The following is a 26287-nucleotide window of genomic DNA, read 5'->3' on the forward strand; positions in this document are numbered from 1 at the left end:
TCGCGACGTGGGCACTGGGCACAGACGCATGATTACGTGAATGACATTTGGGGACCCATGTCGATAACGGCCGTCACAGTGGAACAGATCTTTAAGACGACTCCACGCAAAGTACCGCGCTCTTTTGACTTTCCATTCACGCCCGTCATGTGATGTTGCATGTACCGCCCGCAGGAAGATGGTTCGGGGAACACTCATGGTCATGTGACGTCGCTGGTATCCATCTTCCTGGGTTGTCAGGTGAGTATTCAGCTTCAGGAGAAGCCGGTAAACGTATCCGTATGTTTGTATACAATGCATCATTATTGTTATCATTATTACTATTAGATACTGTGAAAATGAGGATGTTAGCTTCATCCTTATCACTAGTGAGATGGGAACACATTTATTGATCACTATGAAAGGCCAGTTTTGTACAGGAAGTGGAATGTAAAAACAGCAACTATTTTAACAATCTGGTCAGTGCCCTCTTCTGTCAATATTCATTATGCAACAAATGCAAAGTGGATTTTATGAATTGCTAACCATCTATCACACATACAGAGTACCCAGATCGCTCATGGTGATGCTTTTACATACAGCTACAAAGTGACCTTTTGTGCAATGATCAAGGAACATCTGTGATATAATATTGATATATGTGATATTTTGACACCTAATCAATAAAATGCCTTTTACAGAGGAACTCCAGTGAAAATAACGTAATAAAAAAAGTGCTTCATTTTTACAATAATTATGTATAAATGATTTAGTCAGTGTTTGCCCATTGTAAAATCTTTTAAATCCCTGATTTACATTCTGACATTTATTACATGGTGACATTTTTACTGCTGGTAGGTGATGTAGCTGCTGCATGCTTTTTTGGGAGTTGGAAACAGCTGTAAAAAGCTATTTCCCACAATGCAACAAGGTTCACAGACAGGAAACTGCCAGGAGTACCATGGTCCTCAGAGTTTCTCGTGAGAGGGGTTTCACCACAATATCAGTCATACAGCACCCCCCGATGGTCTGTTTGTGAAAAGGAATAGCTTTCTCATGTAAAAGGGGGTATCAGCTACTGATTGGGATAAAGTTCAATTCTTGGTTGGAGTTTCTCTTTAAGCCATTAGCAAGCAAGAAAATATGCAGAATAATTTTTTGACAATAACTTTTTGACCTACGGTACTTTTTAGTACTTTTCCAGTTGTGAGTTCTGAGAAGTTATTTTAAACATGGCAGTGTACTGCCCCCCCCCCCCCCCTATACTTACCACCTGAAAATAAATAAATGTTAGACCTAAACCTCAAATCAGACACCGCACTTTTTTTTTCTCTCTCTTTTTTTTCCTTTTTTTTTTTTTAACTCTGTGGTAAATTAGAACATCACTTAAACCACATATACACCAATTCATCATTCAATTGATTTAGTAAATTAAAGTGGACCTGAACTCTTGCTCGGGACAGAAGAAAAACATAAAGAGAGTTTAGCCTGTCTTAATCCCTCCCTCATCTGTGACTAATCACAAGTGTAATTTGATCTCCTAGCTGTGTCAACTGGCTGCCTCGGCAGAGTAGCTTATTTGTAAACACAGGATGCTAATCCTATCTCTGCTTCCATGAAAGCAGCAAGTAGACACACTGCAGATTTATTGCAGGATTTGTATCAGCTGTAACAAAGAAATGTTTATCTTCGAATGTTATTATGCTGCTGCTTACCTTTTGGAGCAGAGAGGAAGTTCTGAGTTGAGGTCCGCTTTAAACAAATACTGCATGCACACAAAGTTCTTCTTCAACGCTGTCACAAAAGGCATTTGTATGAGGATGATCTGACCTGACTTAATGAGATTTCCTATTAACAAAACGAACATTCCACGTTTTGCTCTCACATGGGTCATGTTAATGACACGAAGACTTTCAGCCTCACAGAGACAGTGACAGGTACAAACTGGTAGAGAATTTTACAGTTCCCTTTTTAAAACGACGATATTTGCAGAAACAGCAGCCAGGCTGTGCAGTGCAGTGAAGCGGTGACTGTTCAGAGGAAGCTTGCATCCTTATGATAGTACTGTAGTTTACGTGCAATAACAGGTCATTTTGAAAGAGAGAAGAGCACACCACACCAGATCAAGCCTGTAAACTTTATAATAATAGTGCATAAGGAAGTATAAAATAACCTTACAGTTTATATGAGTAAGTGATCACCTAGGAAACTTGAAGAGTTCATTTGGGGAGTAAATGACGTTGAAGCGGCACCATGGGAGCTGAAATATTAATAATGACAATCTCTGCTGCCCTGTGCTGCTCTACGTCATAGACTTGTGCAGCGGGCAAAACATCAAGGATGGCGTGCAAAGTGGCTCTGAGCATGCGCAGCTCATGCCTGGGTATTCCCGTCACTTTGTTCTGCCTATAGTTACTCCGCCCATTCAAAGGCATATCTATGGCAAACACTGAAATCCGATCCAAGGAAAGGGGAGGTTCCTTCCAAATATTTAGTCTTGGTTAAATTGGTTGTGTACAAGTTGAGGTGAAGCGTGGCCTTTAAGAATGGAGTATCGCAATAGGTCAGCCTATCCATATCCCCAAAATAACAGTTAGGCAGTAGAATGTCCCTCAGATAAAAACTAGAATCTGTATAAAGAACACCAGGGATACTACGGAGCAGCGCCCCCAGTAAGTGGCGCCCTTGGCACATGCCATATCTACACCCCAGTAGGTATGCCTCTGTGCCCATGTAAATCTTTCAGCCACCATATCAATAAACTCATCCACAGCCTCTGTCCACAGCCTTCATGCTTCATCCACAGCCTTCGACCACTGGACCTTCATCCACAGCCTTCAACCACTGGACCTTCATCCACAGCCTTCAACCACTGGACCTTCATCCACAGCCTTTGACCACAGGGCTTTGGGAACGGCGCTTGCTTTGGCTACTTCCTCCACTTACTAAACCTATTCGGTAGGTGCCATGGCTAGTGTTTCCCGCTGGTTCCTCATTTACATATAAGCAAGGGGTGGAGGCTAAGAGGGCAGTACTAAAAGTGGGGGCGGACATAATGAAAGAAGCAAGCACTGAGCCATGTGCAGTTCGGACAAGTATGGGTCAGTTGGGGATAAAAAAATAATGAATCTGTGCATGTGTATTTTGGTACAAGGAGAAGTGTGCATGGGCAGCAGCAAAATGTGAGCATTTACTGTCTCAAAATCATTCTGGGCCATGTGCAATTCACTTTTTCACCTGAGTTTTCTCCTAGGTGATATTTTCACAACTTGTAAATAAAATGCCTTTTACACTGTCAGCAAGCAAACAAATACTCAAAATAATTTTGGCAGTACCTTTTCACTTTATTTTTGGTACTTTTTCGATCACAAAGTGCTAAAAAGTTAAACTGAAGATGAAAATTTATCTCCTTGGAGAAAACTCAGGAGAAAAAGTGAATTGCATATGCCCCTCTCTTTTAAAGGATACCCGAAGTGACATATGACATGATGAGATAGACATGGGTATGTACAGTGCCTAGCACACAAATAACTATGCTGTGTTCCTTTTTTTCTTCAGTGAGGGTCACACTGTAGTCACTTCCTGTCTGAGTCAGGACTGAGTCAGCCACTTACATACCTGATGTTTAACTCTTTCAGGCTGAAGGAAAAAAAAATAACACTGCACAGTTATTTGTGTGCTAGGCACTGTACATACACATGTCTATCTCATTATGCCACATGTCACCTCGGGTGTCCTTTAAAGTTGAAGATAAAAAATTATCTTCTTATAAATTCTGGAGAATGATATGTAGATCAGCATTGTTGCTATCTCACATTTGCTTTATTCACTAAACCGTGATAACTTATATCATGGACGCGCTAGCGTTTTCGCACGCATTTTCGCTTTTTGCGCAAAATTCACGATTGTGCACAAGACCGCAAAAACACATGCAAAACGCAAAAATACGCGTGAAACCGTTAACGCGGCCTGATATAAGTTATCACGGTTTAGTGAATCAAGCCCATTGTCAGAAGGAAATCCCATTTTTTAACCTTTCGTGCCTCCCTGTTGGTTTTTTTCCTGTTGTTAGTGACTTGACTGACCAGCAGGTAAGCTCAATAGTTCAGCATTTGTTTCCATTTTGTATACTTTTGCTCAAATTTCTGGATAACAAATACAAATTTAGATTTGCAGTTTTTCACTGTAGCTATCCTCCGATTTTGTTTTTTTGCTTCTGTGTCCTGGGTAAGTTATGAACATAATCAGCTAATTTTGATAATGCAAAATTTCACATACATTTTGTCAAATACGCCCATATGTTATTACGATTTGTAAATTCAATTAATTCATGTAATCATTTGTAATTTAGAGTAATTTGAGTGGTTTTCTGCTGACTTTAGCAGTAAATAGCAAAGCCACACAATTGTTAATGTGTTAAAGAGACACTGAAGCGAAAAAAAAATGATGATATTATGATTTGTATGTGTAGCACAGCTAAGAAATAAAACATTACGATCAGATACATCAGTGTTATTGTTTCCAGTACAGGAAGAGTTGAGAAACTCCAGTTGTTATCTCTATGCAAACAAGCCATTAAGCTCTCCGACTAAAGGTGCCCATACACTCGTCAGATTGGCAGAAGATAGATAAGAAATGCATCTGATGATCTATCTGATGCGTTTTTAGAAAATTTTTTACCAGGATAGAATTCCAATAGATTTCAGTTTGAAATCTATTGAAATTCGATCTGATGGCATTTTTTTGCCATCAGATTTCCATTAAGGCCAATGCAAACTGATAAGCAATCTCATCAGATCGACCTAAATTTTCCACCCTGCCAGTTCGATGGAAATCCATCGAAATCGATCGAAATCGGCCATCGATCGGTCGATTGGCCAACCGATTTGCAAACGATCAATTGATCGATCGATCGGGATCGATCGGTCGGCCAGAAAATCGGCTGAGTGTATGGGCCCCTTAAGTTAGTCGGGGAGAGGGCTGTTATCTGACTTTTATTATCTCAACTGTTCCTGGACTATTTACTTTTCCTCTGCCAGAGGAGATGTCATTACTTCACAGACTGCTCTGAAAGACTCATTTTGAATGCTGAGTGTTGTGTAATCTGCACATATTATAGAATGATGCAATGTTAGAAAAAACACTATATACCTGAAAATAAAAGTATGAGAATATTTTCTTTGCTGCTAATCTTCTAGTAATTATTCATAGTACACAACCAATTCATTATATCATATATTTTTTTCGCTTCAGTGTCTCTTTAAGGAGAATAGTGGATACAAGTAAAAAAAAATATTTTTCAAAGAGACCTTGTAGTTTTTAAGAAAAATCATTTTAAAAATGCAAAGGAAAAAAATGGTTATTAAACTAAGAAAAATTACAGTTTATAAAACATTTTTCCTTTGCATTTTTACAATCGCTTTTCTCAAAAAGTACACGGTCTTCTTGAAAAATTATATCTAAAACTGTAGGATATGAAAAAATGGGGAGTAAAGCCAACAAATCAGCTCAATAACTAGTAAAATATCAAAAAAAGATTTGTATTATACAAAAAGACATACACACATACACGTTTAAATTTAAAATAGCTAGGGGGCCACCCCGCAACCAAGCCGGCGTTTTCACACTCACACACCCACACAAAAAAAACCCAGATATTAGGATCCAGAACGGTCAAATATGGCATACGCTGGTTATTATAAAGGGGACTCAACTGGGAGTCAATTAGCAGAAAGTTCCACCAAATTCCTGAAGATAGAAGCAAAAAGATCAGATGTTTTAATAGCCACTGGCTGAAATCACAAGCAAGGTTATTAATAAACTATTCCAGCATACTCAGCCGCAGTCACTATGAAGGACAAGCCTGTATAGCGTCTTGTTAGTGCGGAAGCAGCAAAGTCATTAGGAAGCTCAAGCAGCAATGTAGGTCGCATCAACAGCGTGTCATACAAACATGGTGTCTATTGTAGCTTACCATCCAGGTGTCAGCAATTGTCCATATAGGATAGTGCGACCGTATTGCCTCATATAGATGCCACTCCACATGCAGGTGAATAGATGTATGGTGGATAGTATGGTCCCCGAGGTAATGGGGTCCTGAGAAGTGATGGTTAGATCAAACCTAGAGAGGATCCAGCCCAGATTGGCTACCGTGCAGGGAATGGTGAAAGCTGTTAGCACCTGTAACGAGCCCCCAATGAAATAAACTCTCAAATGACGGTGGATCCTCCGGTTTGTGTAGAGATGTGCTGCAGAGAGCAGCTTGAGGTGTGCGGCGTAGCTCGGCAAGGTGGCGGGGGCCCAGCAACCAGCTACCAGCTAAGGAGATGCCACGCTGAAACCGTCCGACATGTTTCGCTGGCAAGCGGCCAGCTTTCTCAAGGAAGGCGTGATGAACAAAGTTGTTCATAGGCGGATGCCTTTTGAAGACGCCGCCGGAGCGGCGGAAGTACGTAGACTCCCAGCAGCGCCCGCGCCCCCTGCCCACCAGCCGGAAGCTGGAACTCAGATTCACCTGCGTTCCAGACGGCGCACAAGGGAGCGAGCCAAGTGCTGTGCCCCACCCCCAAACCCCCACGCATGGAGCGCAGGACTGGCAACAACACTGCGTCCACTGCGGGAGAAAAGGGGGGGAGGGCAAACGGAGCCAATGAATGCCTAGTCATAATACACAAGACAAGAACAATTCTCACATAAGGTGGTGTGTGAACAGAATATATAACTGACACATCCAACCATAAATATAACTGAACACATAAATATATATATTAAGTAGCCATAACAATATATCATAATTACCAAATCTTTATGTTTGACTGATAAGTATGGCTTAAATAAAAAGCCATACCAAAGTCCAATAAATACATTGGAAAAACGATCAGAGAAAGTGGAGAGAAGAAAATGGGGGATCTCAAACCCCCCAAAAAACTCCCAGATAATGTTACTATAAAAAATATATATATGTATAGCAAAGAAATGAAGTAAATGCAACAGTGGGATAGGAGAGCTCCGCGGCAGAAATGGCGAATAGCCGAAGGATTCATTAAGTCCTGGGGGCTCAGTAGCTGACAGCTCGTAGATCCACCGGGCCTCCCTCTGCAAGAGTAGCCGATCCAGATTCCCACCCCGTATCGAACCGTGTATACGGTCCAACCCGATGAAGCGGACCTGGTCATGTCTGCCGCCATGCGCGGTCCTGAAATGACGAGCCACCGGAGTTAACACAGACAGGTCAATTTGGCTATTATCCTTGTTCTTCTTTTTACCTCGGATACTGGTGATATGCTCACCGATCCGGGATCGAAACTCCCGTTTGGTCTTTCCTACATAGAAAGCTCCGCAGGGACAGATAAGTAAGTAAACAACTAAAGTAGTCTCGCAGTTTACAAAATGTGCCAATGACCACTGTCTGCCGTCCGGTAGCTCAACATCCCTTCCCACCTTCACATAGCGGCAGACAGAGCAGCCTCCGCAAGTGTAAGTGCCCGTGACACGGCAGTGTCTAGAGCCTGCACCCGATCCCTGGAAGTGACTCCTAACTAGAAGATCACCCAAGGATGGGGCCCTACGAAAAGATAAAGCGGGTTTGGGGGGCATTAGAGGACCGATAAAGGGGTCATTCTGAAGGATGTACCAGTGCCGCTGTAAGACATGTGAGATCTCTGAGTGCTCCATGCAAAAACGTGTAACAAATCTTGGGGAGTTATCTAACTGACCCCGGATAACCGGTTTACATATCACGGAATCCCTGCCACGACAACGGGCTCGTTCATACGCTTTTCTCAAACATCTGTCACCGTATCCCCTTGCTCTGAATCTGGAACGCAGATGTTTAGCCTCGCGCTGAAAGGTCTCGTCGTTAGAACAGTTCCGTCTAATACGGAGATATTGTCCGGTGGGGATACCCCTCAATGTGTGATGAGGGTGGAAGCTATCCGCCCTAATTAAGGAGTTCGTGGCAGTGTCCTTCCTATAGAGGGAGGTCGTTATCCTGCCAAAACCATCCACAGAAATCAATAAATCCAGAAAGGGAATACTGGTGCCCGAAAATTCAGAGGTAAATCGAAGATTACGGTCGTTGATGTTAAGAATCTGGACAAACTCCTTTAAAAGGGATGTGGTACCTGACCACAATATGAGGATGTCATCGATGTACCTGTGCCACGACAATATGTGGCCCAGGTACATGGAGAGAGCCTCACTGGAGAAAATCTCCCTTTCCCACTCCCCCAGGTACAGGTTGGCATATGACGGGGCACACGTTGTGCCCATCGCCGCCCCCTGCACCTGGAGGTAGTGGGTCCCTTCAAAAACAAAGTAATTGTTAGTCAGCAGGACTTTCAAGATTGAAGACAAAAACATATTATGGGGTACACATTGAACCCCAAGTTCACTCAAAAAAGTTTCTACTGCCTGGATACCCCTCGCATGCGGGATGCTAGAATAGAGGGGCTCCACATCGAGGGCCACCAATATTGTATCCTCTGGTACTTGTAGATCATTCAAAATCTGTAAGAGATGCGATGTATCTCTGATGTATGACGGCAAAGACTGGACGTGGGGCTGCAGATGCTTGTCCAAATAAATACTGATTCTTTCAGTCAAAGAACCGCAGCCTGAGACGATAGGGCGTCCCGGCGGTCTTTCTAGTCGCTTACGGACTTTAGGCAGCGCGTAAAAGGTCGGTAATACTGGATCTTTGACCTTTAAATACGTCGCAATCTGAGCATCTACAACCCCACGGTCCAGTGCACCATCTATAATTTGGAAGAGGATGGGGAGGCCCGCAAATAGCACTCCCGCCTACCGAGAATATCCATGCACATATCTCTATACGCGGACACTGTCATCACTACAACGTTGTCTCCCTTATCTGAAGATTTTATGATCCATGAATTCTGAGTTTTAAGAAAATCGAGGGCCAGGCATTCATCTTCAGTTAGATTTGGCTCAGTTAATGATTTGTGGCGACCTGTTCCTAAAGATGCGAATTCATTCTCAACCACTGATAAATATTCTTGAAAAATTATTTTTGTGAATTGTACCAATTATTCTCCTTAAAAAGGAACTCCAATGAAAATAATGTAATAAAAAAAAGTCATAATTATGTATAAATGATTTAGTCAGTGTTTGCCCATTGTAAAATCTTTTAAATCCCTGATTTACATTCTGACATTTATTACATGGTGACATTTTTACTGTTGGCAGGTGATGTAGCTGCTGCATGTTGTTTTTGGCAGTTGGAAACAGTTGTAAATAGCTATTTCCCACAATGCAACAGGGTTCACAGACAGGAAACTGCCAAGAGTATGTACTCAGAATTTCTTTGTGGGAGGGGTTTCACCACAATATCAGCCATACAGCGCCCCCTGATGATGTGTTTGTGAAAAGGAATAGATTTCTCATGTAAAAGGGGGTATAAGCTACTGATTGGGATAAAGTTCAATTCTTGGTCGGAGTTTCTCTTTAACATATGTAAGGGGCAATAGCATGTATGGGGGCTTTGTTATTAACTGCAAAAGTCAGCACAAAATGATGTGAAAATTACGCAAAAATTATGCAAAATTACGAATGATTACAATTAAAGATTAAATTACTTACGATTTTTCCCGAAATTACTCATTATGATTTTGCACAGTAGTTGTGAATGTCGATGTGAAGTTACATCTATGCAAAATTTTTGTTTATCAATAGTCCTGGGTTTGCTTTGGGGTTGCCATTATAAGCAGAGCCATCATCATCGGTACAGATGACGCAGTAACGGTGCTGATTCACTTCATGACACCATGAACTGAATTACCAGGTGAGAAGAGGCTCTGTCTGACCACCAGGAGAACAGACCTCATCTCAGACAGACACACTTCATCATATGGCATGAGCCAGTAAGTGGCTTTGTGGCGTCATCATGACTACGCTTGAAAATTAGAGTCCTCTGGGCAGCTCCAGGCACACTGTTCTGAAGCCGACAAAAGCTTGCTGTAATTTTCTTGCTAAAAAGACTAACCATTAATTACCTTCACAGTCATCCTGAAATACTGTCTACAGCAACATGTGGGGGTTAATATTTATCAATGAAAAGCTAAAGAGGTTACATGAAACAAGCTTCAAAGAAGGAGCCTTCAAAAAGAAGATGGAAACAAAAAAGAATAAGGATTCCTGTCAATCGTGTATACAGACCAGCTTCCAAACAAGTTGGAATGCTGTGCAAAATGTAAATAAACAAAATTGTGATCATGTCCATATCACTGGAGCAAATGTATTTTTAAATTTGAAAATAATACAAAGACAACATAACACACGTTAAAGTTACATAATTACATATTTAGTTGGGTTGAAAAATAGACATACGTCCATCAAATTCAACCAGCAGTTGGAAAAGTTATAGTTTTATGATTTTTTTTATACCAGCAACACCTTTTAAAAAAAAAGTTAGGGAAGAAGCAATACAAAACTGGAAGTGTTAATGCTAAATAAATACATTAAAATAAATAAATGTCTGGTGAAGCATCTCACAACTACTTGTTATGTGGGAGGTATATGGAGGCTGCCATATTTATTTCCTTTTAAGCAATACCAGTTGCCTGGCAGCCCTGCTGATCCTCTGCGTCTATTACTTTTAACCATAGGCCCTGAACAAGCATGCAGCAGATCAGATGTTTCTTACATTATTGTCAGCTCTGACGAGATTAGCTTAAAGTACCTCTGACCTGGTGTTAAAGTCTTTTAAAATCGTTTTATTGCTGGTGCTGTGACTTCGTCACAGCACACAGCATGATCATCCCCCCTCCAGCGCCCCCTGTGGCCCCGTTCTAGCAACTATTATGAGCGGGGAGGAAGTGACGTTCTTCCTCCCCGCTGTGCGTCCTTAACTCTGCCCCCTTCACCTGCCGGTTTAGATCCGTATATGTTTTACTGCACACAGCGCGCAGGAAAGCTGTGCTGTGTGCAGGCTTGTGGTAATTGAGATCGGATATCATTCCGACCTCAATTACCACAAGCCCGCACACAGCGCAGCTCTCCTGCGCGCTGTGTGCAGTAAAACATATACAGATCTAAACCGGCAGGTGAAGGGGGCAGAGTTAAGGACACACAGTGGGGAGGAAGAATGTCATTTCCTCCCTGCTCATAATCAACGTTCTGCTTCAGTCGAAGAGGATGACTGAGCAGAACGGGGTCCACAGGGGGTACTGGAGGGGGGAGGATGGTGCTGTGACTTAGTCACAGCACTAATAGTAAAATACTATTAAAAGTTTAAGGGGAGAGGGAAACCAGGTAAGGGGTACTTTAATGCTCGTTTCTGGTGTTATTCAGACTCTACTGCAGCCACATAGATCAGCAGGGCTGCCACTGGCAATTGGTATTGTTTAAAGGAAATAAATATGGCAGCCTCCATATTCTTCTCACTACAGTTGTCCTTTAAGGTAATAGGAAACTGGTCAATAATATAAGTGAGCTTCTCAGAATAAGATGGTGAGGGGTACACCACTTTGTCAAACGCTACCAGTGAAAAAAAATGTATAGGTAATGTTCTTCAACAAAAATAATCAGTGGTAAATAATATCAAATTATACAATTCAGAGAAATAACTTTAGGCAAGAGATAAGATACCGTAAGTATTGGATGGCTGTGATCGTCTGGCATTTAGGGCCTGAACCCACTAACACAGTTGTATCCGCTTCTGTCCGCTTTTCAGCATCTCTAAAATTGATGTGTAACTGAAAAGCAGACACAACTGCGTCAGTGGGCTCAAGCCCTTAGGCAGCTCTACATTTAGAACACGATTCTGTAGTGGAAATCATGAGGGGGGCTGCGACAAAGTGGTAAAATGTCCTCTGGTCCGACTAATGAAAATTAAAAAAAAAAGTTGAAATCAATGATGATGCCTCCTGCAGGCTAAAGAGAAGACGGACCATCTATGCTGCTAGTTCAAAAGTCACGGTCAATATTTGTATAGCGCTTTTCTCCTGTTGGACTCAAAATGCTTGCGAGGCAGCCACTAGAGCGCACTCAGTGGGCAGTAGCAGTGTTGCCCAAGAACTTGTACCGAATGTGTGCTGGCGTACTGAATAGGAAGAGACAAGATTTGAACCCAGGTCACCTGTGTCAGTGGCAGAGCCCTTAACCATAACACTAAGGCTCAACACACACCATACAATCTTGGTTGTTCAATCTTACCACTTTCCTGTAGTATAAGAGCTTATCCAATCAATCATTCAAGGTATTTTCAATCTGTTGGCACTTATGCTACATAGATTTGGTAAATCTGTACAACCAAGATTGTATGGTGTGTGTTGAGCTTAACCAGACAGTGATGACGCATAATGCAGATGCATGACAAATAATATACAGGTAGTCCCCGACTTACGAACAACCCGCCGATATGAACAGCATGGATTCTGTGTTTCCATGGGAACAAGCCCAAAAAAAAATCAAATTGGACTTGTAGTTTTTGAGAAAATCGATAAAAAAAATTTCAAAGAAAAAATGGCTTTTAAACTTGTATAAGCAGGCAGAGGGCAGAGGTGACAGAGGGGGACACTGGAGGCACAGAGGAGGTACAGGGGACAGAGATGGCACATTGTTCCGAATTAAGAACAGATTCAGGTTAAGAACGAACCTATCTCGTTCGTTAACCGGGACTACATGTTTTCAGGTTTTGGAACATGTTGCCATTCAGATCAAGCCTTTTTTATATTACAACAGCATGTGATTCAGACCTTCCAAGCACTGAAAATGGTTGATATGTTTTGAGACAAAACAGCACATCAAAGGAGACCCTTTGAATCCCGAGTAGCTGAAAGCCTATATCAGGCAAATACTTGGCTATTTTGTTCTCCCATTTTATAAAAATGGACTTGTATCGGGATATTTAATGGACAACAGTAAGCTGTGGAATCCCACAAGGGAGAGTATTGGGTCCATTTCTTTTTATTTATTTAATAAAATAATAATTGATGAAATTCAAAGTCATTGTGGCATCTTAGTAGATGATATCAAATAATGCAGCATTATGAACACACAGCAGGATCCGTGATTGTGTCATTACCATGGAAATCAACCATGTTACCTAGGCCTTAGCAGTGATGTTCTGAGACACGAGGCCTGAGATTACATCCCTGGGCTTCATCTTGTCTAGATGAAAGAACCGTTGAAACCCCCATTATGTCCCGTATGTATGCATTTTATCTCTCAAAGTACCAAGCTTTATTCCTAATAAAGGATTTATTAGCATTGGCTATATTCCAGCATCAACTTTAAAAAAAAATCTGTTTTTTGTTTCTTGACCCCAAACATTTTTAAGTCCAGAAATGAAATTCTCACGAGTGACGGGTGGAAGTTTCTGTGATAGAAGCCATGAAGGTTGGAGAGGGCAGACGGCTAACACTGCAGCTAAAAGCTCGGCTACTTTTAGTAAGTGCTCTTGTGTGGCTCACATACATTAGCCTGACATCATCCTCAAATATATTATCTGGAAAAATGTGCTTCATTTTCATTAATGTAATTCTTCCTCCACCTACGCCTGGTATTCATAATAAAACCGAGAGTGGGAAAAATGGTCTTCACTGATGTGCCAAAAACAAAGAGGGCTTGTCTTGTAAGGTCCCTGGTGGTCTCATGTTCAGCAGGTGCAACTGCGATATAGCATTACACAAACATATTGCACCCTTTTTGTTTTTATTTTTATGAGGGGGTGGGGCTGTCGAAAAAGTGTTTAGGCTGGTCAGATCATAACCAGCAAGGAAGGGGAAGACACCAATGTCTGATATACTGGGCCCGATTTAAGTCACTTTTTCTCCTAGGTGATATTTTCATACAGTATCTTAAAATAAAATCCTCAAAATAATTTTGACATTATCTATTCACATACTTTTTGATACTTTTTCATTTGCAGAGTGCTGAACAGTTATTTAAAAAAGAAAATGAAAAATGATCTCCTAGGAGAAAACTAGAAGAATAAGCAAATTGAATCAGGCCCACTGTTAACTGGTTCTGTCCCAGATAACCAGCTGCCATACCTGTCTATTGGGTCTACACATTTGCCATTAAACAAAGTAGAAACTTGCCTACAAGTGGCCTTAAAGCATGAGTTGTGGCTGTTTTGCAAATACAATATTAAAGGCTAATAAAATCAATGTTTTTTTTTTCCAAGTTAAGAAAATACTGTTACGTAAAAAAAAGTTTCTAAATTAGTTCACACATAAGGCCATGTATTACTTATTTGCACATTTATATCATACTCACGTGAGTCATAACATCGCAAAAAAATGACATTATTATATACATTATTATATAAATTATAAACTTTGTATATACAGTGTGGGGGGTTGCCACTGTGACTCTCCTCTGTAGCACACTTTTGCACTCATTTTTGATTTCCTTTTGGGGCGATTCTTTAATACCATTCCTAGCCGTAGCTACGCATTAAGGATAAGCTTGAATTTGCGCCAGAGTTATTTTCACCCCAAAATTTACATTTTCACCTGAATTCTAATTCTAAATCTAAATGTTCACTCATTATAATAATTATTCGTACATATTTTCACGAAAATAAAAAATATGTTTTCTTACACCTATTGGCATTGCCAAAAAGAAAAAACTCCCATTGACTTCAATGCATTTGGCAAAAAAAGTGTTTTCTCATGACCGTTTGTTTTTTACAAATACAGGCAGTCCCCTGCTTACAACAGAATACAGGCAGTCCCCTACCTACTTTTCATACATACAGGGCCATATGCAATTCGAGGAGATAAGAAGCTGAAAACATGCGAGCTTCTTATCTCCTCACATCGCTCAGGATTTACCGGCAAATTCAATTGCCAGTTTCACCTGAGCGATGTTCTTGCGTAAAGGAGCATAACTTAGGCGAATACTAGGTATTCGCTGAGCGATGCTCCTGTGTGGCCAACGTTGTGGAGTGAGGCATTAGTGCTGGGGAGCTGTCCTTCAGCACCACACCACTGCAGCCTCGCTCCCCGGGAGATGCGCGCATCATCGCAAGGCTCTTACCCGCCGCCCGTCGCCTCCTGCCGCTCGTTGCTGCTGGGAAATTCTGAAAAAACATACCTCCATCGTTCCGGCTCGTCGCATGTCCCACGCCGCTCCTCCGCTCATCTCTGTCTCTGTGATTATTCTTGGAGCCCGGCAAAGCATCTTTGAGTATCCCGCCGGGGCTCCCCATTCATCCACTAGGTGGCCCAATGAGAATCATCCTGATTCTCATTGGTCCAATTAGAATCAGGATGATTCTCATTGGGCCACCTAGTGGATGAATGGGGAGCCCCGGCGGGAGACTCAAAGATGCTTTGCCGGGCTCCAAGAATACTCACAGAGACAGAGATGAGCGGAGGAGCGGCGTGGGACATGCGGCGAGACGGGAACGATGGAGGTATTTTTTTTGTTACATTTTAAATAGGTAAGGAATCAAAACGGACTCCTTTACCTATTTAAATCCGTGGCATCTGGGGTTTCCTTAGTAAAGGAGGCTCCCAGATGCCAAAAACGGAAACAGTAAAAAAGGGCGCAGGTGGCTAGTGGACAAATCGGGCGCCACCATTCACTTCCATAATAATTATCGATTACTGGGCGCCGAACAGAAAAAAGGGCGCCCGAGAATAATAACGTTTTCCAACGGCGCCCGAAGATTTTTCATGTTTTATAACTGCTTGTGATGATTTACGTTTCCTATTTCAATAAAACATTATTTTAAATGTTATCCCTTAGTGTTAAAACATTATTATTCACGAAACAAAGCGATCAGTACGTAACGTAAATTGTAATATATTTTATCCCTTACTGTTTTTAAAACATTATTCTACACACAATACAGTGATCACTAAGGAGGGTCTTAGGTTTAGGCACCACCAGGGGGGTCTTAGGTTTAGGCACCACCAGGGGGGTCTTAGGTTTAGGCACCAACAGAGGGGTTTTAGGTTTAGGCACCAACAGAGGGGTTTTAGGTTTAGGCACCAACAGGGGGGTCTTAGGTTTAGGCACCAACAGGGGGGTCTAGGGGTTAGGGGTAGGTACAGGGAGGGTTACTTAGTTAAAAAAAATTTAAACGTTATTATACGTTTCACTATTTAAACAAAAGATTAACGTTTTTACAATTGCCGATTTCATGCACATTATTTAATGATTTATAACTTTATAAAACATTAATTTTAAACGAAATACAGTACAATTCATTTTTAAACATTATCCATGCTTATCGTTTAAAACCCCGCGCCCTTTTTTCCCAGCGCCCCTTTTTAACGTACGCGCCAAAAACAGCCCGCAGACACCGGCGATAGGTCTTTTCGCCTGCTCAGAGCAGGTGAAAAGTTAGCACCTATGTTTGGCGGGAAGCATCGCTTCCCGGGGGGTGCAAAATGCAATTGCATAGGGGGAAAGGAACTTGCTGGGCGATTATATTGCCCAAGCGAGTTCTTTTCCGCCCTGGGGGGTGTTAAATGCAATTGCATTAGGCGACCTTGCTGATGCCTAATTTAAGAACTCGCCAACACTTAGCGCTGGCGAGTTTGGTAATTGCATAGGGCCCACAGAGTTGTCCCCACCCCATGTACAAAATACCACTGTTTTTGATATTACTTATTTTAGTTCTTACAGTACGTTACAGTGTTGTGCAAACTGCTGTAAGTAGTTAAAACAAAGGCACATTGAAAACTACCAAAAACATTTTTTATACTAAATCCCCAAATCCAGGGTTGTCTGGCAGTAAATCATTTATCCACGTTTCGATATGTATAACACATGACTCAACTTACAAACAAATTCAGCTCACAAACTCCCAGAACATAACCCGCTTGTAAATAGGGGACCCCATATTCTCAATTTTATGAAAATGATGACAAAGAGAATATGGCCATATTCACTCATCATTACAGCGCATGACAAACCACATGTAAAGCCTCCTCCAGCAGCAGTGCAGTGCCGTAACTTTTGCAGCAGAGTATGTTTCATGGCTCAGTTCCTGTGCTAGTCCCAGCTCACCTTACCTGTCCTGATCGCTCGTGTATTGACTTCAGCCTGTCCTGACTATATGCTATAATTAGTGTCTGTGCAAACCTCATTTATTCTAGATAGTTCTATTACCCAAATTCTTGTATTTTACATTCATATTAAACTTCCTCATACCTTATATAAAAAATAGCCAATGCTACTTTGAAGAAATTTTATAAATTCATTACTAAAGACATTACTACAAACAATTACATGGGGGACTTTGATGCTCTAAAAGCTAAATTCTCTTTACCTAATAGTGTGTTCTTTAGATTCCTTTGACAATGCCAATCATTCAATGAACTATTCTCTACACTTGACATAAAAATAGAGAGTAATCAAGTCTTATAGCAGCTAAAAACAACTTTTTAGAATTTACATTTTTACACAAAGTGTTCTATACACCTAAAAAGTTGAGAAGAAAGTAACCTGAGACAGATTCATGTTATCTTAAATACTAGACATAGGCCCATCCCTTAAAAAACGGGTGCTAGGCTTTGGCTGCGACCCCCGCACTGCCTCTCTCTTTGCAACGGCCGCTTTCACGCTGCCGAGCGCCGGCCTCCTGCACCCGATCTCTGCTGTCCCAAGTCCACCCGTGTGCCGGGCATGCCCAGTATGCCAAACGCACGGACACGGACAGAGGATGCAGGGACACAGCAGTTTTATTATACAGGATGGTGAAGAAGATTCAGGATTATTACATATGTTTTGGGGTTGTCTCTAGATTTGAGAATTCTTGGAAAAATCTTATTGGTCTATCCTGTATAGGATTATGTCTCACTTTGCTAAAAGAGAAGTGTTAATTCTTTGGCACATTGCCCCTCAATAGACAGTTGGATAAAATAAAAATAAATGCTATAATGCCTATGTTTTAATGATGAGCAGAAATTTCACGTTTTTGTAATTACGTCATGAAATTTGCAATTACGACACAAAATCTTAATTTGTAATTATCAGAAAAATCATAATTTTGTGTCATAAATTTGCTTAAAATTGTAATTTTGTGTTTCATTCATAAATCTTTAACTTAGTGTAATTACTAAAATTTACACTTAATTATGGGTAACACAAAATTAAAAAAAAATTCATAATTATGAAAATTTTGTCCCAAAAACTAATTAATTACGAAAACAATTATGATTGCATAAATTATCATAATTACGCTGTAACAAACTTATCTGGTGTTGTCTCTGGAGGCTGCTCTGACAATGTTGAGCAGGTGCAAGAAGCTTCCTATTACTCTTTGTTCAGACGCATCCCCTGCTCCCCTGTAGATGTGAGTCAGCGTGTTGTTTCTGGCAGTCTCCCTAGGACGCGCACAGCTCAGAGCTGCCTTTATAGTTTAAGGAGGCGTGTCTGAGGTTTGTCAGCTGATTCCTGTGGTCAGCTGACACTTGCTGCAGGGATGTTGCTGATTGGTCCGATTTTCCTGAGGGCTTGGTCTGTGATCTATTCCTTCTATATAAGCCAGTTACTCGCTGTCCATTATAGCTATCAGTACGCTGAGCGCTGGAACTTGCCTTGCTATTGTGCCTAAGCCAGCTAGTTTTTCAGAGCTATATTAATATGCAGACCCTACTGATATATATGTACTATAGTTAGATCAGTATTGTATATTGTATATTATATTGTATATTCTCCTGATTGTTATCCGGCGTATGACCCAGCGTGCCCCTCACTTTGATTAGCCTCATCTTTCCTGTACTACAGACATCTGATACTCGGTTCTGAACTATCTCTGCCTTATCCTCTCTGTACTGCAATCATCTGATACTCAGTTCTGACCTCTGCCTGTTAACGACTCTGATTTTGTCTGACTGCTGGTACCTCTGTTTATGATACTTGTATGACCCTTGGCTATCCCCGACTTCTCGATTTCTATAGATCTGCTAAGTACCTAGTGCCCCAGGAATTACATATGCAAAATTTAGGGTAATATTTCATGATTACGACTTTCCCATTACCATCATAATCAAGAAAATGATGTGAAATTTCACAAAATTGTTCTTAGTACATTACAATCATCACTGCCATGAATAAATTTATATATATTGATAGAAATTATCGAAATATGAGAAAATACAGTATAGAAGGGCAGATTCCAAAATTGCTCAGTCCTTTCTTCATCCTTATGACTCACATAATATGAATAATGACAACACTATATGAATAGATTAATTTATGTTTGATGGAGAACATATTTTATTGATGTAGGCATAGATCTTCTGGGATTGGGATTTGTTTGTGTTATATTTTGTGTTATATTTTGTAAAAAACAATCATTTTTTTGAAAAAGTCACACCTGGATATTGACTGCAAGAGTTTGCACCCTGCCTTTACATTCTGCCAGGATTCAGATTATTCTAGATTGTCACCAGCCCTGACCATATCGACCCATAGTAGCCCATATCACCAACTCGGGTTAACTAGCCACATCCTTGATATCTACTTCTTTTCCACGGACCCTCCTGTTCTTTTTGTCTCCAGTGAAGCAACCCCAGTGACCGTAAACTGGCAGAGTCTGCTGCCCACCTGGGATATCGATCCATCGACCATGACTAGACGCTCGGCTGAAGATCAGTAACTATTTAGACTCTGCGACTTGGTAGCGCCCATGTCTACCACCACCAGTACTTTATGTTGGTATATAGTCCTGGTTCCCAGGGATGTCACAGCCTAGGCTGTTAACGTTGCAGAATTCCGTCCTCCTCCCCCAAGCATTTTGCAAGGCTAGAGAACGCTCAGTAAACTAACATTTCACAGATATCACCTGCCACTGACTAAATCATTTGTAAACGAATATTATGAAAAATAAACAATTTTATTAGTTATGTTATTTGGACTACAGTTCCTCTTTAATGGTCTATATCTCTACTATTTAGTACTCAATTGTAAGGTGCTGTAGAGTTATTTTGTGAATACATTAAAATATTGTCTCCAGAGAGAATGATCAGAATAAATGATAATTGCACAGGGTCCAAGGTTATTATTATTATTATTATTTAGTATTTATAAAGCACCGACATCTGCCACAGTGTTCTACAGAGTATATTGTCTTGTCACTAACTGTCGCTCCGAGGGGCTCACAATCTGATCCCTACCATAGTCTTATGTCTATGTATGTATCGTGTAGTGTATTTATCATAGCATAGGGCCGATTTTTGGGGGAGGCCAATTAACTTATCTGTATGTTTTGGGTTGTGGGAGGAAACCACAGTGCCTGGAGGAAACCCACGAAGAGACAGGGAGAACATACAAACTTAGTGAAGATAGTGCCCTGGCTGGGATTCGAACAAGGGGACCCAGCGCTGCAAGGCGACAGCGCTATCCACGACTACACTCCCGATTTGCCCAGGTATTCTTGCTCAGTAGGCCAGCACCTATTCAGTAGAAGACCTTAGGCAAGTCTCCCTAACACTGCTACTGCCTATAGAGCGCGTCCTAGTGGCTGCAGCTCTGGCGCTTTGAGTCCACCAGGAGAAAAGCACGATATAAATGTTCTGTGTCTTGTCTTGTATTCATGAGATAACTGAATTTTGTGAATCAACCTCAAAGTTTGCAACTACTCAAATTGCCATGAATTAGTCATACAATGATTCCAAAGTCTGGCTGTTAAATTTATTATATAATCAATGTTCTTCACAGATTTTAAATAGGCAAATGCTGGGAATGAATAATCCCGAGAGTAAAAAGTAATAGGAAGTGAATGAGGCAAGGCTGGCAATAACTCATAGTAGAGTAGTCTGCACAGTGTCAGAAGTTCACAGCTATGAAAAAGTGCTCACATGCATGTGTTGGTATGCATCCATTAACATTCTAGTCCCCGACAAAAGCATAAACATACACACACATACGTTGGTGGAGTCATTTTATTAGCGTATCGAAAGCAGAAAGTCCTGCCTGGGCACTTCTATGTAAACACAATACAAAAACTGCTGTATACATTCAGATATATTGCACATCATAAATTTATGGGGACAATAGGAAACAGTTGTCAAGGAGGTGACATCAAAACCAGACGCTTATCTAAGGCAATTCAATTGACACTTCTGTGCAACAATCCTAAACAGATTTGTAACTGAAACCTGCAAAAACTATCCCCACCCCAGGTAGTTTTGACTTTAAAGCAAACATGAAGTGAAAATGTGAGAAAGCGTGGAGGAACCGCCGCCATGAGCCAGCGGCGGGCGGCTCCTTCCGCGCATGGCGAGCCTGCACGCAAAGAGGCAGCCGCCTCCTCTCGGTATGGAGCGGCTGTCCCCGTGCATGGCTCGGCGAAACGCGCGCATACCCCCGCTGCGGGCACACCGCTGAGCAGGGCTGTGCTGGCTGGGACCCGTAGTCCCTCTAGTTTTAGAGTGACGCACGCGCGCGCACTCAGGCAGGGGATATATGGCAGCAAGGAAGGAATCAGCTGACCAGGCTGGTCAGCTGATTCTGGCTCCACACCTCATTGGTCCAGCACTTAGGGAGGTGCTGGAGAGAGGATCAGGTATATATACTGCTGGCTGTTCACTTGTTCCTGGTCTGGCGTTGCGATCACATATGTGGGAGCACCCAGATCCGTAGTCAGATCCGCAAGTGTGCCGGGACCAGCTGGAGCTGTAATCCTACACTTAGCTAGATTATTGATAGCTAAAGTACTAGTTTGATTGTGTTTATCTGTTATGACCTATTGCCTGCCTGACCATCCTTCTGAACTCTGATCTTGTACCTCGATATTTCTGATACTCTGTTGCCGAACCCCGGCTCGTTCCTAGACTCTGCTTCTGCCTCCTGATTTGTACCCCGATATATCTGATACCCCGTTGCTGAACCCTGCCTGTACTTTGACTCCGCCTTTGCCTACTGTATCTGTACTTTTTCTGTCCGTGTGTTACGACCTGGCTTGTCCGACCTCGAGAACCGACCTCACGATTGGAGGCGGTTCCCCGTCCTGTTAGTGTCACTTCCTCCTGAGTGTCACTCTCGGGCTATCCTTCCTACTGTCAGTCTGACTCCTCCCGTCTTGGAGAGCTCAGGTCTGCGGAAGGAATCCGTGCAGTTCACCTTGCTGCACGGAGGCCTAGGCCTCCAAGTGTTACTGTTACACCAAACACTACACTCTACTTAGGTGAGCAGAGGCTAGTTAGTATATTGGATTATCGGTGATACTGCAGATCACGTATAATCTGGTATACATCTGTATTTCCTGTGATACTGCAGATCACCGGTAATCAGATCCTCTCTGTGCTTCACCGATCGTTACAGAACGCCAGACCACAAAACAGATGGAATCACGCGCTGATCCTCTGACTGTGCTTGCCACTTCGGTGGATAACATTCATCAAGCACTGGGCCAGCACAAAGCCTTAATTGATGCTTTATCAGGCTCTGTGAAAACCCTCCAGACGTCGGTTGATTCAGTGCGATCCCCTCCTAGTGATGACATACGTATGCCTGTACCTGATAAGTTTTCCGGCCACAAATCTGACTTCCGGAATTTCAGGAGTAGAGTGTTGTCGTATTTCGAGTTGAGACCCCGATCCTCGGGGACTGAGACCCAACGGGTCATCATTATTAAAACTTTGCTGACTGGGGACTCCCAGTCCTGGGCATACAACCTGCCTTCTACCGATACTGCTCTGACCTCGGTAGAGGAATTCTTTAAGGCCATGGCCATAATTTACGACGACCCTGACCTTGCTGCGTCCTCAGAGCGGAAGCTCAAACTTCTGCGGCAAGGCAGAGGTTCGGTCGAGGATTATGCGGCAGAGTTCCGTAGGTGGTCAGTCACCTCTAGATTTGACAACTTTGCCCTGATGGATTACTTCTTGTCTGGGTTGTCGGAGGAGGTCTCCGACCTAATGTTAACCGTACCCGAGCCCAAAACAGTTGATGAGGCCATATCATCGGCCATTCGAGTAGATCGCAGGTTACGCCATCAGAGGCAGGCTAGGGGCAGTCACCGTGTCAGGGTGACTTCGTACGCGGCACCGGCTGCTGCATCCTCAGTAACAGCATCTCCGCCTGTCTCACCCTCTCCGGCTTTGCCTCCACCAGAGCCAATGCAAATTGGTCGATCAAAACTGACCCAGGTGGAGCGAAGGCGGAGAATGACGGAACAACTGTGCCTATACTGTGCAGAGGCAGGGCATAGGGTGCGAAACTGCCCTAACAGGTCGGGAAACGGGTCTGCCTAGGAGTAGTGGGGGGTGACACCCTAGGCACACAATCCTCACCCCTTAGAGAAAGAAAATTACTTCTCCCGTGTACTGTCACATGGGATGATAAGTCTGTAGCCACTGAAGCTTTTATCGACTCCGGCTCAGCGGCTAACTTTATGAATTTTGAGTTTGCTCAGGAGTTGGGTCTACCACTCACTCCCGTGAGACCCCCCATTCAGGTCACGGCAGTGGACGATTCCCCTTTGCAGCGGAATCGTGCCCTGTCACAAACTCCGCTTGTGAAGCTCACCATAGGGGTATTGCACGGGGAACTATTACAATTTTTTGTTTTACACACGTCAACCTCCACTATCATCCTAGGCATGCAATGGTTGCAGGTTCATTCTCCACAGATAGATTGGGCCACAGGGCAGTTGACAGCATGGTCACCTCATTGTTTCCAGCAGTGTTTGGGGAGGCTGACATTAGGTCAAACCAAGGTGCAGGTGGAAGGGGTACCGGAACAATACTCAGATTATGCCGATGTGTTTTGTCCCAAGGCTGCGGATAAATTGCCCCCGCATCGCCCGTTTGACTGTCCCATTGACCTTCGTTCTGGTTGTATGCCTCCTCGAGGCCATTTATATAATTTATCTGGCCCTGAAAAACTAGCCATGCAGGAGTATATCCGTGAGAACTTGGCCAAGGGCTTCATTCGGCCGTCCCGGTCACCCGCTGGGGCAGGCTTCTTTTTTGTTAAGAAAAAAGACGGGGGTTTACGGCCTTGCATTGATTATCGTGGCCTCAACAAGATCACAGTGAAGAATCGCTACCCGTTGCCACTTATAGACGATTTGTTCACACAAGTCACGGAGGCTAGGATATTTTCAAAACTGGACTTACGGGGGGCATACAATCTGGTCCGTATAAGAAAGGGCGACGAATGGAAGACGGCCTTCAATACCCCTGATGGGCATTACGAGTACAGGGTGATGCCCTTCGGGTTATGTAATGCCCCGGCCGTCTTCCAGGAACTCATCAATGAGGTTTTTCGGGAGGTGTTAGGGAAGTTCGTTTTAGTCTATTTAGACGATATTCTCATCTTTTCCAACAACCTCTCGGAACACAGAACCCATGTCAGGATTGTATTAGACAAGCTGAGGCCAAACTCGAGAAATGTATTTTCAAGGTCACGTCGGTTGCCTTTCTGGGGTATATAGTCTCCACCTCAGGTCTGTCTATGGACCCTGCCAAAGTCTCCGCGGTCCTGGAGTGGCCGCAGCCGGTGGGGTTAAAGTCGCTACAACGGTTCTTGGGGTTTGCGAACTATTATAGAAGGTTTATAAAGGGGTACTCCACAGTAGTCGCCCCCCTTACTAGCCTTACTAAAAAAGGGGCAGACACCACTCATTGGCCTCCCGAGGCCTTACAGGCATTTTCTAAGTTAAAAGGGTTGTTCTGCTCAGCACCCATACTCAGACACGTGGACACTTCCTTCCCGTTTATTGTTGAAGTAGACGCCTCGGAGGTCGGGGTGGGGGCTGTGCTGTCCCAGCGTTCTGGTCTCCAGGGTAGATTACACCCGTGTGCCTACTTTTCCCGAAGGTTCTCTCCGGCAGAAAGAAACTACGATATAGGCAACAGGGAGCTCCTAGCCATCAAATTGGCCTTCGAAGAGTGGCGTCATTGGCTAGAGGGAGCTGAGCACACTATCACGGTTTATACCGACCACAAGAATCTAGAATACATCGAGGGGGCTAAAAGGTTAAGCCCTCGGCAGGCTCGATGGTCTCTATTTTTTTTGAGGTTTGCATTCTTGATTACGTACACGCCAGGTAGTAAGAATACCAAGGCCGATGCACTCTCTAGGTGTTTCGAGCCGGAGACAGCACAGCCCTCTATTCCCGAAACCATTGTCCCACAAGGAGTGGTCTTGGCCGCTACAGAGACTTGGGAGGACTGGAAGGAGACGTTGAGTCCTTTCCAGCAGGATATCCCGGAAGGGAAGCCAGACGGGGTGCTGTTTATCCCGTTACCATTCCGCCTCCAGATCTTGGAGATGGTCCATTCTCATAAAAATGCGGGACATCCTGGGGCGTCTAGAACGCAGGATCTCGTGGCCAGATGTGCATGGTGGCCTTCATTAGCAGCTGACTGCAAAGAGTTTGTCAGGGAATGTGCGGTGTGCGCAAAAAGCAAACCCTCCCGGCTGGCATCTGTAGGTACATTGCAGCCTTTGCCCACCCCGAGTGAACCATGGACCCACTTGTCCATGGATTTTGTGGGTGAGCTTCCTAGGTCTGAAGGCATGTCAGTCATCTGGGTGGTGGTCGACCGCTTCAGTAAAATGGCCCACTTCGTGCCCCTGAAGGGACTCCCCTCGGCCCAGGAACTGGCCGATTTATTTATCACCCATGTCTTCCGATTGCATGGCATTCCAGAAGACATAGTTTCCGATCGGGGAGTCCAGTTTGTTTCAAAATTTTGGAGGGTATTCTGTCACCAAATTGGCATGAAACTGTCGTTCTCCTTGGGTTACCACCCACAGACAAATGGCCAGACGGAGAGGGTCAACCAATCGTTAGAACAATTTTTGAGGTGTTACGTTGCTGAGGCGCAGAGTGATTGGGTTAAATTTTTACCGTATGCAGAATTTGCCCATAACAACTTAAAGAGTTCTTCTTCAGGTTTCTGCCCATTTCAAATAGTAACCGGTAAACTACCTAAATTTTCTCTCCATTGCCAATTGCGTCCACTCCATTTTCCACCTTGGAGGCTTGGCAAAGGTCATTTAGGGACATGTGGGGGACCATTAAGAATAATTTGGTAAAAGCATTTCAGAGTCAGAAAGGTCAGGCTGACAAAAGACGCTTGTTAGAGTGGAAATTTCAACCAGGAGATTTGGTTTGGGTGTCAACCCGTCACCTGACCTTGAGACAACTTTCTGACAAGCTTGGTCCCAGGTTTGTGGGTCCATTCCCGGTAGTCAGGAGGATTAACAATGTTACCTATACCATTGACCTTCCCACCAGCATGCGGGGGGTAAGGTCCTTCCACGTGTCCCTTCTCAAACCCGCAGTCCAGGTGGGTCCTACTCCTCCTCCTCCCGTGTTGGTAGATGCCCAACCCGAATATAAAGTAGAAAAAGTATTAGATTCACG

The sequence above is a fragment of the Hyperolius riggenbachi genome, chromosome 4 (genome assembly GCF_040937935.1).
Source record: "Hyperolius riggenbachi isolate aHypRig1 chromosome 4, aHypRig1.pri, whole genome shotgun sequence".
Taxonomy (NCBI): Eukaryota; Metazoa; Chordata; class Amphibia; order Anura; family Hyperoliidae; genus Hyperolius; species Hyperolius riggenbachi.